Here is a 14,849-nt window from a genome sequence, read left to right on the forward strand (position 1 = left end):
TCATGGCTTACTCCTTTAGATGAATGAACCAACCCATTCCATTTATATATGTGTGTGTGTGTGTGTGTGTGTGTGTGTGTGTGATGTATCCAATTTCTAAAGAATCATATGAGACACATGGAATCTATATGTGCCCAGGTACTGGTCCTGTAAAGAATCTGAGACTGTCTCTGGGAACGACAATATCTTCTCACGTCGTTGTCGGGGAACATATTGAAGGATTTTTCCCCTGGGATATGACAACTTGAGCACTCTTTTTGTAGGCGATAAAAGACGTTCTGATTTCATCCACATCACCTTGGCAACTCCACAAACCCCATTATCATTTATCATCTTGGCTTTAGAAAAGCCTTGCACTCGCTTAGATACCTGTTAGCAGAAAGCCCCATTTGTATCTGACCCAGAGAAATTAATTTTCAGGAAAGTCTGAAAGGAGAAAACTCCTACTACCTACACTACCGTCCCATTAGTCTTTGAAGCTTCCTTATCTAGCTCTCAACTTGTTGTTACTCACTACTTAGAATTTACTCCTAAAACCCTTACGTACCATGCTTTCAGTCTAGCCAATCCTACCACTATGTTTTTTGGTGGCCCGGGTGTAGGCGATATAGAAAAATGCCCAAATCCTAATACAATTTCCTCTAATTCTGACTGAAACCCTTCTTCTTCTCTCACTGGAGTATCAGTCATCTATTTCTAGGCTGACTGTTTATAAATTCCCCTTTTTCTAGTTACTATCAAGGCTTCTTTCCCTTTAATCGCCCCAACCCTTGTTGTCAGAAACAATTCACACAACCGGGCCTCTTTTCCTTTATCGGAGGTGTAATTCCATGAGAATTATGAAATACACTATTAGCAGGGCTTTTGATGGAAATAACGCAAATAGCGTAAATTACACTATCATCGATGTAAACCAAAGAAAATGCGTTAATATGCAAAATACACAGTGGGCGGGGCTTTATTCCACAAGAACTGAAATAACACTATCGGCGCTTTAACATCGATGATTCCCCGATGCAATATAACATGTGGGCTAACAGCAATCTCTATTGAAGATTCCAACACTCCAATGCCATGTTTTTCCCGTTCCGTTCTTGCGATGCAATAAGCTTCGCAGACCTGATAGCTTATCATCTCTCCTCCAGAACATTATGGATCTGGTAGTATCACACTATCAGATTCCAGCGCTCTAAAGGGTTAGTCCCTCCTCACTTCAACATAGTGATGCAATAATGGTTATGGGCCCGAAAGGGTATTGGCCATAATTAATAAAGTTTCAAGTCCAAAACTTAATTTTGACTAAGGGTTTTCACAATTTTCCAGTGTAAAACAAAGTTTCCACCTGCAGAACTCAACAATGCTTATAAGGGAAACAGGCATGCCAATGTAAAGGAAACTACTCCACATACTTTAAATGAAATGTTAATTGAAAAACAAAGCTGAATCACCATTAATAAAACTCAGAAGAAAGGAAACAAACCCGAATATATGCATAAATACCAGTCAACAAGCAAATATCAATTCAGATGCACAGAAAGGGTTTCAGAGGGCACCACGCCTCCGAGATCGACCAAATACACAAAGAATCCCCTTTTTCTTTGATAAATATGCAATAAAAGCATGCGGTCAAAATCCCTTTACAATAGCATTAAACTTACATATATACTGGTTCGTTTAACAACCAGATTCCTAAAAGAGAGGCTTAAATTTATTGCAACTTCAGTTCTGTACGACATCCTCCTCGAGAACCTCCACTATGCTTCACTAATCCTATCAGTTCAACGAGGTATTCTCCTCAAGAACCTCCACTACAGCTTATCTATTTAACATTTATTACAATATGATTTAGTTCTAGATTCTATCTCTACGCTAAACTAGAAAAACATGGTAATTGATGGCTAAAGGATCCCACTCCTTTTCTTGTAGATTTTTTTTGTATTTTTGGAATAATTTTGAAGATTTTCCCTCCAAGTCTCATGCTCCTGCATCAGACTCCTGAGGACAAAATTCTTCATGGGCTCCTGTCCATGAGATCTTCTACAGAACTGCCCAGCTTCTGTAGCATGATTTCTATTACCCAAGTAGCTTCGGCAGTTGGTTGATCCTTCCATTTGATCAACTACTAAAAGTACTCATGTCCTCTAGTTTTCTTGAACACCTTCATGTCCAAAACCCTTTCTGGCTATAACTCTTTTGTTGTAGGTAACTGTTTTACCCATTCAATCTCTTGTGTCTCTTGATCTTGCGTTGTATCATCTGTAGTTTCACCTTCATACTTCTATAGGTCAGCAACATTTAAAATTGGGGATATTCCAAAATCAGGGGGTAATTCAATCTCATATGCATTTGTAGAAAACTTCCGTAATACTCTGCATGGTCCAATTTCCTTGAACTTTAATTTGTTATACTCCCTCTTTGGAAATCATTCCTTTCTGAGGTGTGCTAAAACCAAATCTCCAACTTCAAAGTTTACCTCTCTTCTTCTCATGTTTGCTCTGGTCTCGTACTTGATATTGCTATCCTGTAGCTGTTGTTTCACTCGTTCATGTATTGCTTTCATTTCTGAAGCAAAATCTTCTCCCTTTGCACTTCTCATCTCATCTCTTCCCAAGTTCCTCAACTCAAATACTCCTCTTGGATGCATTCCATAGACAATATGGAATGGACTTTGTCCTGTACTCCTGTTAGGTGAGTCATTGTATGCATATTCAGCTTGTGCCAACACTTGATCCCACTGTTTTGGATGTTCTGCAGTAAGACTCCTTAAAATATTTCCCAAACTCCTGTTCGCAACTTCAGTCTGTCCATCAGTTTGTGGATGATAGTAGAACTAAAACTTAGTTTAGTTCCCAACTTCTTCCATAATGTCCTATAGAAATGTCCAACAAACTTGGAATCTCTGTCTGAGACAATACTCTTAGGCAACCCATGCAATCTTACTATCTCCTTGAAAAACAAATTAGCAATGTGCGTAGCATCACTAGTTTTATAACATGGAATAAAATGTGTCATTTTTTGAAAATTTGTCCACTACAACAAAAATTGAATCATTACCCCTTTGATTATTTGGTAATCCCAAAACAAAATCCATACTTACCATATCCCAAGGCCTATCTGGAATTGGTAATGGAACATAAAAACCTGTGTTTTGGCTTCTTCCCTTTGCATATTGACAGATTTTACAAGTTCTCACATACTTTTCCACATCAGATCTCATTTTTTGCCAAAAATAAAATCTGTTCAACTGTTCATAAGTCTTCTCTATACCAAAATGTCCTACAAGTCCTCCACTATGTTTTTCTTTGATTAAATTCTCCCTCATAGAACAGTTTGGTATGCACAATTGATTTCTCCTAAACAACAGTCCATCTTGTTGAAATAATCCAACCATTTACTCCTATCCGTTAAAACAGGATTCTTACAAGTTTCAAATGCCTCTTTAAAATCTGAATCTGTCTCATATAATTCTTTAAGAAAATCAAAACCTAACACTTGAATTTGACTCTCTTGAAGTAATACATTTCTCCTACTTAAGGCATCTGCAACTTTATTTGATTGGCCATTTATGTGTTTCAAGACAAAATGGAAACCTTGAAGATACTCTACCCATTTAGCATGTTTCTGGCTAAGTTTTGGTTGCTGCATAATATACTGTAGTGCATGGTTATCTGAAAAAAGTATGAACTCCTTTGACATTAGATAATGTCTCCATTTCTTCAATGCCTGCACAACTGCGTAGAACTCCTTATCATAAGAAGAATACTTCTTTTTGGAATCATTCATATTTTCACTAAACTAAGCTATAGGTTTGTCTTCCTGACTTAAAACACCTCCAATTGCTTCTCTATTGGCATCACACTTCACTTGGAAAGGCTTACTAAAATTAGGTAGAACCAAAATAGGTTTTTCAGTAATCTTCTTCTTCAATAGCTGAAAATTATTTTCTGCTTCAGCAGTCCATCTAAATGGTTGTTTATCCTTCTTTATGGTCTCAATAATAGGTGCATTGATCTTACTAAAATTATTTATGAATTTTCTATAAAAACTAGCAAGACCATGAAAACTTCTCACCTCAAAAATACTTTTAGGTGAAGGCCACTCCATGATTGCCTTGATCTTCTCTGGGTCCATTTTTAGCCCTTCAGCAGAAATAACAAAACCCAAGTACACTAGCTCTTCTTTCATGAATGAACACCTCTTCAAATTTAGAAATAATTTCTCTTGTTGTAGCCTTTGTAAGACATAATTCAGATGTCTTATGTGCTCCTCCTTAGACCTGCTGTAAACTAATATACGTCTAGATATACTATTAAAAGTTTATCAATAAACTCTTTAAGAACTTCATTCATGAGTCTCATAAACGTGCTTGGTACATTTGACAACCCAAAAGGCATTACTCTCCACTCATACAATCCCTCATTTGTCTTAAAGGCAGTTTTCCACTCATCCCCTTCTCTTATCCTTATCTGATGATACCCACTTTTAAGATCTAGTTTTTAAAAATACTTTACTCCACTCAAGCAATCCATTAAATCTTCAATCCTAGGTAAAGGAAATCTGTAACTGATTGTGATTTTATTGATGGCTCTTGAATCTGTACACCTTCTCCAGGCTCCATCTTTCTTTGGACTCAAAAATGTTGGTACTACACAAGGACTCAAGCTTTCTCTGATCAGCCCTTTGTCAAGCAGTTCCTGCACCTGCTTCCTAACCTCTTCATTTTCTGTAGGAGTCATTCTGTAAGCTTCTTTGTTAGGTAGACTTGCTCCAAAAATCAAATCTATATGATGGCTGATTCTTCTAATGGGTGGAAACTCATTAGGCAAATCATCAACAATGATATCACAATAGTTGTCCAACATTTCTTGAATTTCAATGGGTAAATCATAAACCTTAGTGGAAGTCATGATTACCTTGGGCTTGCAAATTACAACAAAAATTACCTCATTCTCTTCAATCTGCTACAAGTATTCCTTTCCTCCCAGTAACAAAGTTTTTGGATCAGTCTTCTTTCATGATGCATCTTCTTCTTCCATAGGTAACAATGTATGATTGATACCATATTTACCAAACTTGTAGGTGTTTATTTTTCCATCATACATAGCTCCTCTGTCATACTACCAAGGTCTTCCAAGCAATATGTGACACACATCCATTGGCATCACATCACATACAATTTTGTCCTTATATTTGCCCAACTGCAATTCCACTTCACACTGTTCATTCACTAACAGTTGATGTCCCTTTTGTAACCATGACACCTTGTAAGGTGTTGGATGTTTCATTGTCTTCAACTTCAATTTCTCCACCACTTCTGTAGAGACCAAATTATCAGTGCTACCACTATCAATGATCATCTGACAGCATTTTCCTTGAACCTTACGCACTGCTCTAAACAAGGTCTTTCTTTGTGATGGTTCAGCTATCTCCCTTGTTGGCTTGAGAAAAACTTTATTGATTACCAAAGATTCTCCTCTCTCTGGTATATTTTCTTCTTCTGCCACTGCTGGTGTTGTTGCTTCTCCCTCAACTTGAGCAAAAATTGCATTCCTCTAGCTTGTTCCTACATTCTTTGGGCACTCAAAAGCTCTGTGTCCCATTTTGTTACATCTGTAACATCTTACTTCTTTTCCTCCTCCTCTACTTCCTCTTCCTCTAGAAAAAATCCCTCTGCCACTTGCATCACCATGCTGGGTTGAGCTGCTGCTAGCTCCATCTTTAGGTGTTTTAGATCTTCCTCTACCACCTTGACTTCCCCTTCCTCAGAAAGTACCTCTCCCTCTGGCAGACTGCTTCCTCACGAGTTTTTCTTCAGCTTTCAGTACCATCTGATAAGCTTCCTCTACTGTTTTAGGAGACAGTATACTTATTTTATCTTGATTGTCCATCCTAAGGCCATTCACATATCTAGCCACCTTCTCTTCTGTATCACTAGTTTGTCTAGCTCTTATGCTTACCTTATAGAATTCCTCTGTGTATTATTTCACTGTCATAGACCTCTGTCTATATTCTGCATCTTTCTGAACAAGGTTTGTTGATAATTACTTGGTAGGAGCTTACCTCTTATTTTTGCTACCATCCTGCTCCAATTTTTGATAGGTTGCTTGCCAAGTCTCTTTCTTTCTGCCTACACTCCATCCTACCAAAGTGTTGCATGGCCTTTTAGCTTAGTGACAGAAAACTTTACTTTCTTCTCATCTTTTGTTTCTTCATAGTCAAAGAATTTCTCCATGCCATTAATCTAGTCTATCAATTCTTATAGATTCAGTCCTCCTTCATATATTGAAACCTCAGTCTTTGGCCTAGCTGTGGATCTCAACACTGACTGGAAGAATCTCATCTCAGGAGTAACTTCTACAGCTGCCTCCTCTCCTTCAACTTCAACCTCAGGCTCACTAACATCTCCATCATCTATATTTCTCCCTGTTGTTAATGCCTCCAACCTTGCTTGCATCTATTGCACAGCTTCCATTACTTCATCATTTGCAACTGGTTGTCCTCTTCTACCACGTCCTTGTCCAACTCTGAAAGCCATATTAACTTTCCTTCTTCCGCTTCTGATATTCAATTCAGTGTCAAAAGGTTTCTCTGATACCACTAATGGTGGCCTGGGTGCAGGCGATATAGACAAACGCCCAAATCTTGATTGAATTTCCTCTAATTCTGGTTGAAACCTTTCTTCTTCTCTCACTGGAGTATTAGTCATCTATTTCTAGGATCACTGTTTATAAACTCCCCTTTTTCTGGTTACTATCAAAGCTTCTTTCCCTTTAATTTCCCCAACCCTTGTTATCAAAAACAATTCACACAACCAGGACTCTTTTCCTCTATCGGCGTTGTAATTCCATGAGAATTACAAAATACACTACTAGCAGGTTTTTGAATGGAAATAACGCAAATAGCATAAATTACATTATCGGCGTTGTAAACCAAGAAAATGTGTTAATACGCAAAATACACAGTAGGCGGGGCTTTATTCCACGAGAACTGAAATAACACTATCGGTGCTTTAACATCGGTGATTCCCTGATGCAATATAACACGTGGGCTATCGGCAATTCCAACACTCCAATGCCAGGTTCCTCCCACTCCATTATTGCGATGCGATAAGCTTCACGGGCCCGATAGCTTATCAACTCTCCTCTATAACATTTCGGATCCGGTAGTATCACATTATCGGATTTCGACACTCCAAAGGGTTAGTTCCTCCTCACTTCCACACAGTGATGTGATAATGGTTACAGACTCGAAAGGGTATTAGCCATAATTAATAAAGTTTCAAGTCCGGAACTTAGTTCTGACTAAGGGTTTTCACAGTTTTCTAATGTCAAACAGAGTTTCTGCCCGCGGAACTCAACAATGCTTGTAAGGGAAACAGGCACGCCGATGTAAAGGAAACCACTCCACGGGCTTTAAATGAAATGTTAATTGAAAAACAAAGCTGAATCACCATTAAAACTTAGAATAAAGGAAAACCGAATATATGCATAAATACCAGTCAACAGGCAAATATCAATTCAGATGCACGGAAAGGGTTTTGGAGGGCACCATGCCTCCGATATCGACCAAATACATGGAGAATCCCCTCTTCCTTTGAGAAATATGCGATAAAAGCATGCGGTTAAAATCCCTTTACAATAGCATTAAACTTACATATATATTGGTTCGTTTAACAACCAGATTCCTAAAACAAAGGCTTAAATTTATTGCAACTTTAGTTCTGCGAGACATCCTCATTGAGAACCTCCACTATGCTTAACTAATCCTATCAGTTTAGCGAGGTATTCTCCTCAAGAACCTCCACTACATCTTATCTATTTAACATTTATTACAACATGATTTAGTCCTAGATTCTATCTCTATGCTAAACTAGAAAACATGGAAATTGATGGCTAAAGGATCCCACTCCTTTTCTTGTAGATTTTTTTGTATTTTTGGAATAATTTTGAAGATTTTCCCTCCAAGTCTCATGCTCCTGCATCTTTTTTGGCCCAAGTTCCTCAAACAAATCTCAATCCCCCTCCATTAATTCATATGGTTTTTCCGGGTTTTTTGTTGAATAAATATGCCCCTCTTGATTTACCTCAACCCCTAAGTGCTATGCCCAGGACTACCTAAAGCTTCTACCTAGGTTCAATGAGAAGGATGAAAACAATGCACAAAGACACATTAAATCCTTTTGTGCTTTTGCTGAGAATATATATGTAGAACGGTTGGATGTGGTCCTGAGACTTTTTGTACAATCCCTTGATGGAGAAGCCAGGAAATGGTTTAAATCCCTACCCAATGCCTCCATCACTACCTGGGATGAACTTGAAAACTCTTTCACACAAAAATGGGGTGAAAAAAGAAATCATGAGTACCTCCTCACAGAGGTTAAAGCTATAAGGAAGAATCCAAAAGAGGATATATCCAAATTTATAAAAAGGTTCAATAAGCAGTATAATAACCTGTCAGGTGAGATAAAGCCTCCTCCAGCTGTTGCTCAAGTAGTTTTTTGGGAGCCTTTGAATCCGACTTTGGTTTTACTCTAAGCGAAAGGAAGTCTCTCACTTTATATCAACTCCAAATCAATGCGCTTGAAGTGGAAGAAAATTTCACCTCAGCCAGGAAGTCAAGAGGAAAGTAGGAACCTACTGAGAATAAAAGAGGGAAAGAAGAGGCATCCTCCTCTGGTCAAGCTAAAGAATCACCAGACCTGAATTGGGTTGAACTGGATAAACTCATCTGGAGTTTATCACATAAGGTTGGAAATTTTGAACTTGAGAACAAGAGTCTCTCCAAACAAAATGATCAAGGCAACAATCAGGTTTATAACCCACAGTATAGAAGGCCTCCATTGCAGATAGTTTCAAGGGAAAGAAAGGAACAACTTGATCAGATCATCCTATATATTTAGAAGATGATCCCAATGAACAATCATCAGATACACATGAAATGCAGGGAAACTCATATTCCTCTCTCTGAAGAAGACATGAAAATATGGCGCACCAGGAGACCAGTCATGATAGAGAAGCAACAGAAAATGAGGAGGATATAGATTATTATTGTAAACAATTTGCGGATTTCATGCAGACATAGCTACCCCAAAGGTATGATCTAAGATCTTCAAGAAAGAGGTTGAGGGAACCAAAACAACTAGAGGGGACTGCTCCCCAATATATTCCCTCAGTACCAGACAAAGGTAAAGGTAAGTTGAATCCTGAATCTTCCAAGATAAAGTCTCCTCAAATAAGGAAATCAATAGTTCTGAAGGACACGCAGAAAAGGAGGCACCTGTTCTGCTAAAAACTATCAGTGGTAAGAAAGGAGAAGTAGAGCTAGGAGGTATAGAAAAAGTCCAACCTACATTCAATCTTCAGAAGGAACTTGAAAAGGTAAATATTCTTGTTCCTCTGATTGAGCTTCTAAAGTAGCCTACTTATAAAGCTCAAGTATCTCAATTCATGCTTCCATCCACCTCTTCACCCACCCATGATTGTTTAAACCTTCAAGAAGAGAGGCCAATGGTTGTTTTTGGGCTGCATGTGGAAGAACTTGATCCTTCTACTGCACCCTTCTATGTGACCCTAGTAATCCATGACCTTTTATTGCATAATTTCATGTTGGACTCTGGAGCCTCACACAATCTCATGCCATTAGTAGCGATGGAACAACTTGGCTTGCAAATCACCAGGCCCTAAAAGGACCTATACTCCTTTGACTCTAAGAGGGTCAAATGCTTAGGAATGATAAAAGATCTGGTGGTAAACTTGGCTCAGATCCCTATGAAGAGTGTGGTAATGGACATAGTAGTGGCAGATATTCCCCCTCGGTTCGGCATGCTTCTATCTAGATCTTGGGGTTCCAAGGTAGGGGGCTCTATCAAGTTAGATCTAACTTATGCCACTATTCCCACATTTGGAGGCAAACAAAGGAGGTTGTACAGAGAGTCCAGGTTTGTAAAAACTGTGACCCCAGCTAAAGGCTCAAAAAAATCCCCAGTGCATGGAAAAGAAAGTGACCTCTCCTACATGTTCCTAGAAGAATATGAGACCATCTTAGAAGAAACATCAATACACCTAACAAGGTAGTTAGAACACCAGCACACAAATGAAAACAAAGTATGGAAATTATACTTTGACGGAGCAAATTCCAAAGAGGGAAATGGAGCAAGAGTATTCTTGGTATCTCCTAAGGTAAGCCCGATACCCCTCTCATTCAAGCTAGAGTTTGAAGCAACCAACAACATAGCGGAGTATGAAGCATTGCTCCTTGGGTTACAAATGGCAAAGAATATGAATATTAAATTCCTAACAGTCTATGGAGACTCTGAGCTAATCGTAAGGAAGATCAGAAATCAGTGCCAGGCCAAACACCCTAGACTGAGGACTTACCGGAATGAAGTGTGGGATTTAATTGATAACTTATTATTGGCCTCTAATATCCAATTTCTGCCCAGAGAAGGAAACATAATGGTTGACTCCCTTGTTGTAGCGGCAAGCAGTTTCAGGCCGCTTCAAAATCCGCTCCTCAGGTATGAGGTAGAAGTCAGATACAGACCCTCTTCTCTATACATGATAATGTCAAGCACTAGCAAGTATTCGAGGATGATGAGCAGGTGAAATGATTCATACAAGTCATTGGGGAGTTTGCTAACTCTGCCATCGATCAAGAAGAAGAGAAAGACACAGATCAAGAAACCACTTCATGGGAAGACATAGTGGTTGGGCGCAAAATTCTACAACTAAGAGGGAATACCATCCCTCACAGACTAGTCCCATTGGAAAGGCTTTTTAATAAGGATGACATAGCCTCCAAACCAATGGCTCTAGAGATACATGATCACGTAGATGATTGCAATATCGGCTCAGAGGAGGAACCCCAGATGGTCAAGCTATCGAAAGGAATCCCCTTACAATATTATAAAAAGGTACTTAAATTTATTCAAAATATACAAGGATGTTTTTGCTTAGTCTTATGAGGATTTGAAAGCATTTGATACTAACATCATACATCATAAGGTTCCTTTAAAGGGTGGAATAAAACCATGCAAGAAGAAACTCAAGCAGATAAATCCACTCTTACTCCGAAGTGAGGAAGCTGCTACAGGCAAAGATCATAGTGCCTTTAAGGTACTCTGAGTGGGTGGCCAACTTAGTCCCTGTACGGAAAAAGAACGGAGAAATAAGGCTATGTGTATATTTTCAGAATCTAAACATGGAATTGATGAAAGACAACTACCCACTGCCTAAGATGGATTATATATTGCAGAAGGTGGTTGGCTTAGTCAGAATGTCCATGATGGATGGGTACTCTAGTTACAACCAAGTGGCAGTCCACCTTGATGATCAGAAGAAGACTGCTTTCACTACCCCGTGGAGAACATTCATGTACGCTCGCATGCCTTTCGGTCTTATTAACGTAGGGGCCACATTTCAGAGAGCTATAGACATAGCTTTCATAGGGTATCAAGAAAAATTCGTGGTGGTTTATTTAAACGATATCACAATCTTTTCTAAGATTGATGAAGAGAATATCCTCCACTTGAAGCTCACCTTTGAGAAATGCAAGAGGTATGATCTTTCTTTGAATCCTAAGAAATCTCAGTTTGCCCTGAGTGAGGGGAAGCTACTAGGACACATAGTAGTGCAGGGAGGTGTGAATATCGATCCTAAATGAATCGAAGCCATCAGCCATATTCCTCTACCCAGGAATAAGAAATAGGTCCAAGCCTTTTTGGGGAGAATAAATTTCTTGAGGAGGTTCATACCCAACTATGCAGAAATAGTCAAGGGTGTTACGGACATGTTTAAGAAGGAAAATGAAGTCAAGTGGAGCCCTGCCCCCCAAGATTCTTTCATTATAATTAAAGAAGCTTTGGCTAAAGTCCCGATACTAGTTAGCCCCAACTATTTAGCATCCTTATATATCTTCTCTTTTTCTTCTCTGCATACTATTTTCGCAGTTCTGCTACAGAAGAATAAATATGGCTATGGACATCCCATCGCCTTCTTCAACCAAGTCTTGTGGGACGCTGAGCTGAAATATAACATCTTGGAGAAACAAGCCTATGCACTAGTCAAGGCTTTGAAGGCATTTCATATGTATGTGCTACAATCGGAAATCACAACATTTGTCCAAACAACAGCGGTCAAGGACATCCTGGTGCAAGGAGACATTGAAGGAAAAAGGGTTAGGTGGATAGAAAACAGAAAGCCTACTAAGCTCATAAAAAGCCAAGGGTTGGCCAAGGTTTTATCTAAATCTAATTACCAAGCTCTAGGGATAAACCTAATAATAGAGGAAGGTAGACTAGAGGATCATCAGAACGGGATTAAAACATCTGAGCAGAAGATCTATGCTAAATATGAGGGATCACCCTGGTATAAGAACATCATTCATTATCTCTTATTCCTGAGGTGCCCGCTAGGGCTGGATAAATCCAAATACCAAACTCTGAGATTGCAAGCGCAAAAATATATCATATCCAATGGTCAACTCTACTAGAAGGACCTGGTGGGAGTTTTTCTGCTATGTTTGGTAGAGGGCGAAACCCATAAAGTGATTGAGGAATTTCATGGAGGAGTTTGTGGAGGTCATTACAGTTGGAAGACCACAACACACAAAATCCTCAAGGCAGGATTCTACTGGCCTACGCTGTTTGGAAATGTTCATTCCCATGTCATGTCGTGCCAGATATGCCAAGTGTTTGTTGAGAGACAAAAGATTTCTCCTCTCCCCCTAATTCTCGTGCATGTGGAAGAACCTTTTAGACAGTGGGGACTAGACTTCATAGGAAAAATAAACCCACCGTCCAGTGGCCAACACAAATGGATATTAATGGCCATGGATTATTTCACCAAGTGGGTAGAAGCCATCCCATCTTGAAATGCTACAGACTCAGTGGTAATTAAGTTTATGGAGGAGAACATATTATCTCGCTTTGGTTGTCATATCAAAATTATCACTGACAATTCTTAGGTATTCAAATATGCCAAATTCACTAGCTTCTGCCAGAAATTCAATATCAGTATCGGGCACTCCACTACCTACTATCCCCAAGGTAATGGCTTGGTTGAGTCCTCAAACAAAACTATGGTGAGGGTGTTGAAGAAGACCATCACCGAGAATCAGAGGAAGTGGGACTCCCAACTAAAGTTTTCCCTATGGGCTAACCGAGTAACTCCTAAATGATCCATGGGAAAATTTCTTTTTGAGCTACTGTATGGTAAGGCTGCAGTCTTCTCGATCCAATTAGCAATGTCGGTGGCGAATTTACTATAAGAAGTTGAGGAAGAGCCAAGTGCCTTGACACGAAGGATAAATTAGTTGGTCGAGCTTCATGAAAACAAAAATCAGGTGGGGCCCAAATTGTCAAATTACCAACAAAATATGAAATCCTTGTTTGACAAGAAGGACAAGGATCGAACTCTTCAACCAGGAGATTCAGTTCTCCAATGGGACATCCGACGAGAAGACAAAGGAAAACACGGAAAATTTGATCTGATATGGTTCGGCCCTTTCAAGATTGCAGAAGAGAGAGGAAATAACACATACATGCTTGAAAATTGGGATGGTGAATCGCTGGAACTACCGGTAAATGCTCAATTCCTCAAACTCTATTTCCAAAACTAGAGGTACATGTCTTGCACTCATTGTGAATATTGGCATGTGTATTGTAATTGCTATATGAAATTTCTAGTTTATGTTGAAAATTCCACTTTCACAAAATGATCGTTCTTTTAGAAAAACTCCATGCCCAAAGGTGAAGTTCGCAGTTTGCAAGGTCTTAGCACCTTGCTAGCAAGGCATTATCCCCAAGTGGAGCCAATGTTGTCACCTTCTGAAAACAGAGTTCCAGTTGTATAAAGAGTACCAAATAAAATATAGGTTTGCATCCATTTTCTAAGCCACAGAAGCTCTCAAAGCTAAATCGAACCCTCCACTAATAGTGTTTGGAATAAGCTTTCCAACGGTAGGTGGAAGTCCAAAAACATAATCCTAGATAAGAAGTTAGCGCAGATTGAAGATACCCTTTCAAAGCCAGAAAACAAAGGGAAAATGGCTAAGGGTCAGGCTCATCGCAAATCGCAATCGGGGGTTTTCTAAAATAGTAGCAGGGGAAGGTAGCGAAATCTGTGATCGGTTGATCGTCGATATCACAAATCAGAAATCGGCAAGTCCCAAGGCATGGCACATTAGCTTATCGACGATCGGAGGGCCCCAGACACAGTCTACCGACTTATCGGCGGTGGGGAGGTCCCACATATCGAAATTCCTGCAACATCGGAGGTCCCACAATATCGGTGATTGGCGATTCTGGACGGGACCGAGGTTAAAAAGGCTATGAATTGGAGAAGTCCCGATATAGTGTAAAGCGCCAAGAGGTGTCGAAAAACGATTTAACAAAGGATTACAGTGAAAAAACAAGGTGGGGCAGGCCCTTTTCTCTCTACACCAAGGGGCCACGTGGCGGAATACCATTGGTCCCTATGAATCCACATGACTGTTGACGTCATCATGATCTGGAAGTACAGAGATGACATGGCGATAGGGACCAATGGTATTCCGACCTACGACTGCAATATGTGAACGACCCTCCCTAGTGCCATATTTTATGTGTCATATCATATGAAAGTTTTGCATCCAGTCAATCGGTCAGCGCTATGAAAGGAGGTAAAAAGGCTCTCTCTCCTGCATTACGATTGCGATATCCTAGGTGGGCTCGATCCCACAGATCGGTGATCACAAGTGTCAAGGGGAGATAACAAAGGAAAGGTGTTATAAATCGTTGGTATGTGGTATTCCATGTAACAAAGGAAAAAGACCACCTAAGGGGAGTCCAAAGGCCCTAGCACCTGAGGACT

This window comes from Pinus tabuliformis, chromosome J (assembly GCF_031772625.1).
Source record: "Pinus tabuliformis cultivar Carrire ecotype Pingquan chromosome J, CPIR1, whole genome shotgun sequence".
Classification (NCBI taxonomy): domain Eukaryota; kingdom Viridiplantae; phylum Streptophyta; class Pinopsida; order Pinales; family Pinaceae; genus Pinus; species Pinus tabuliformis.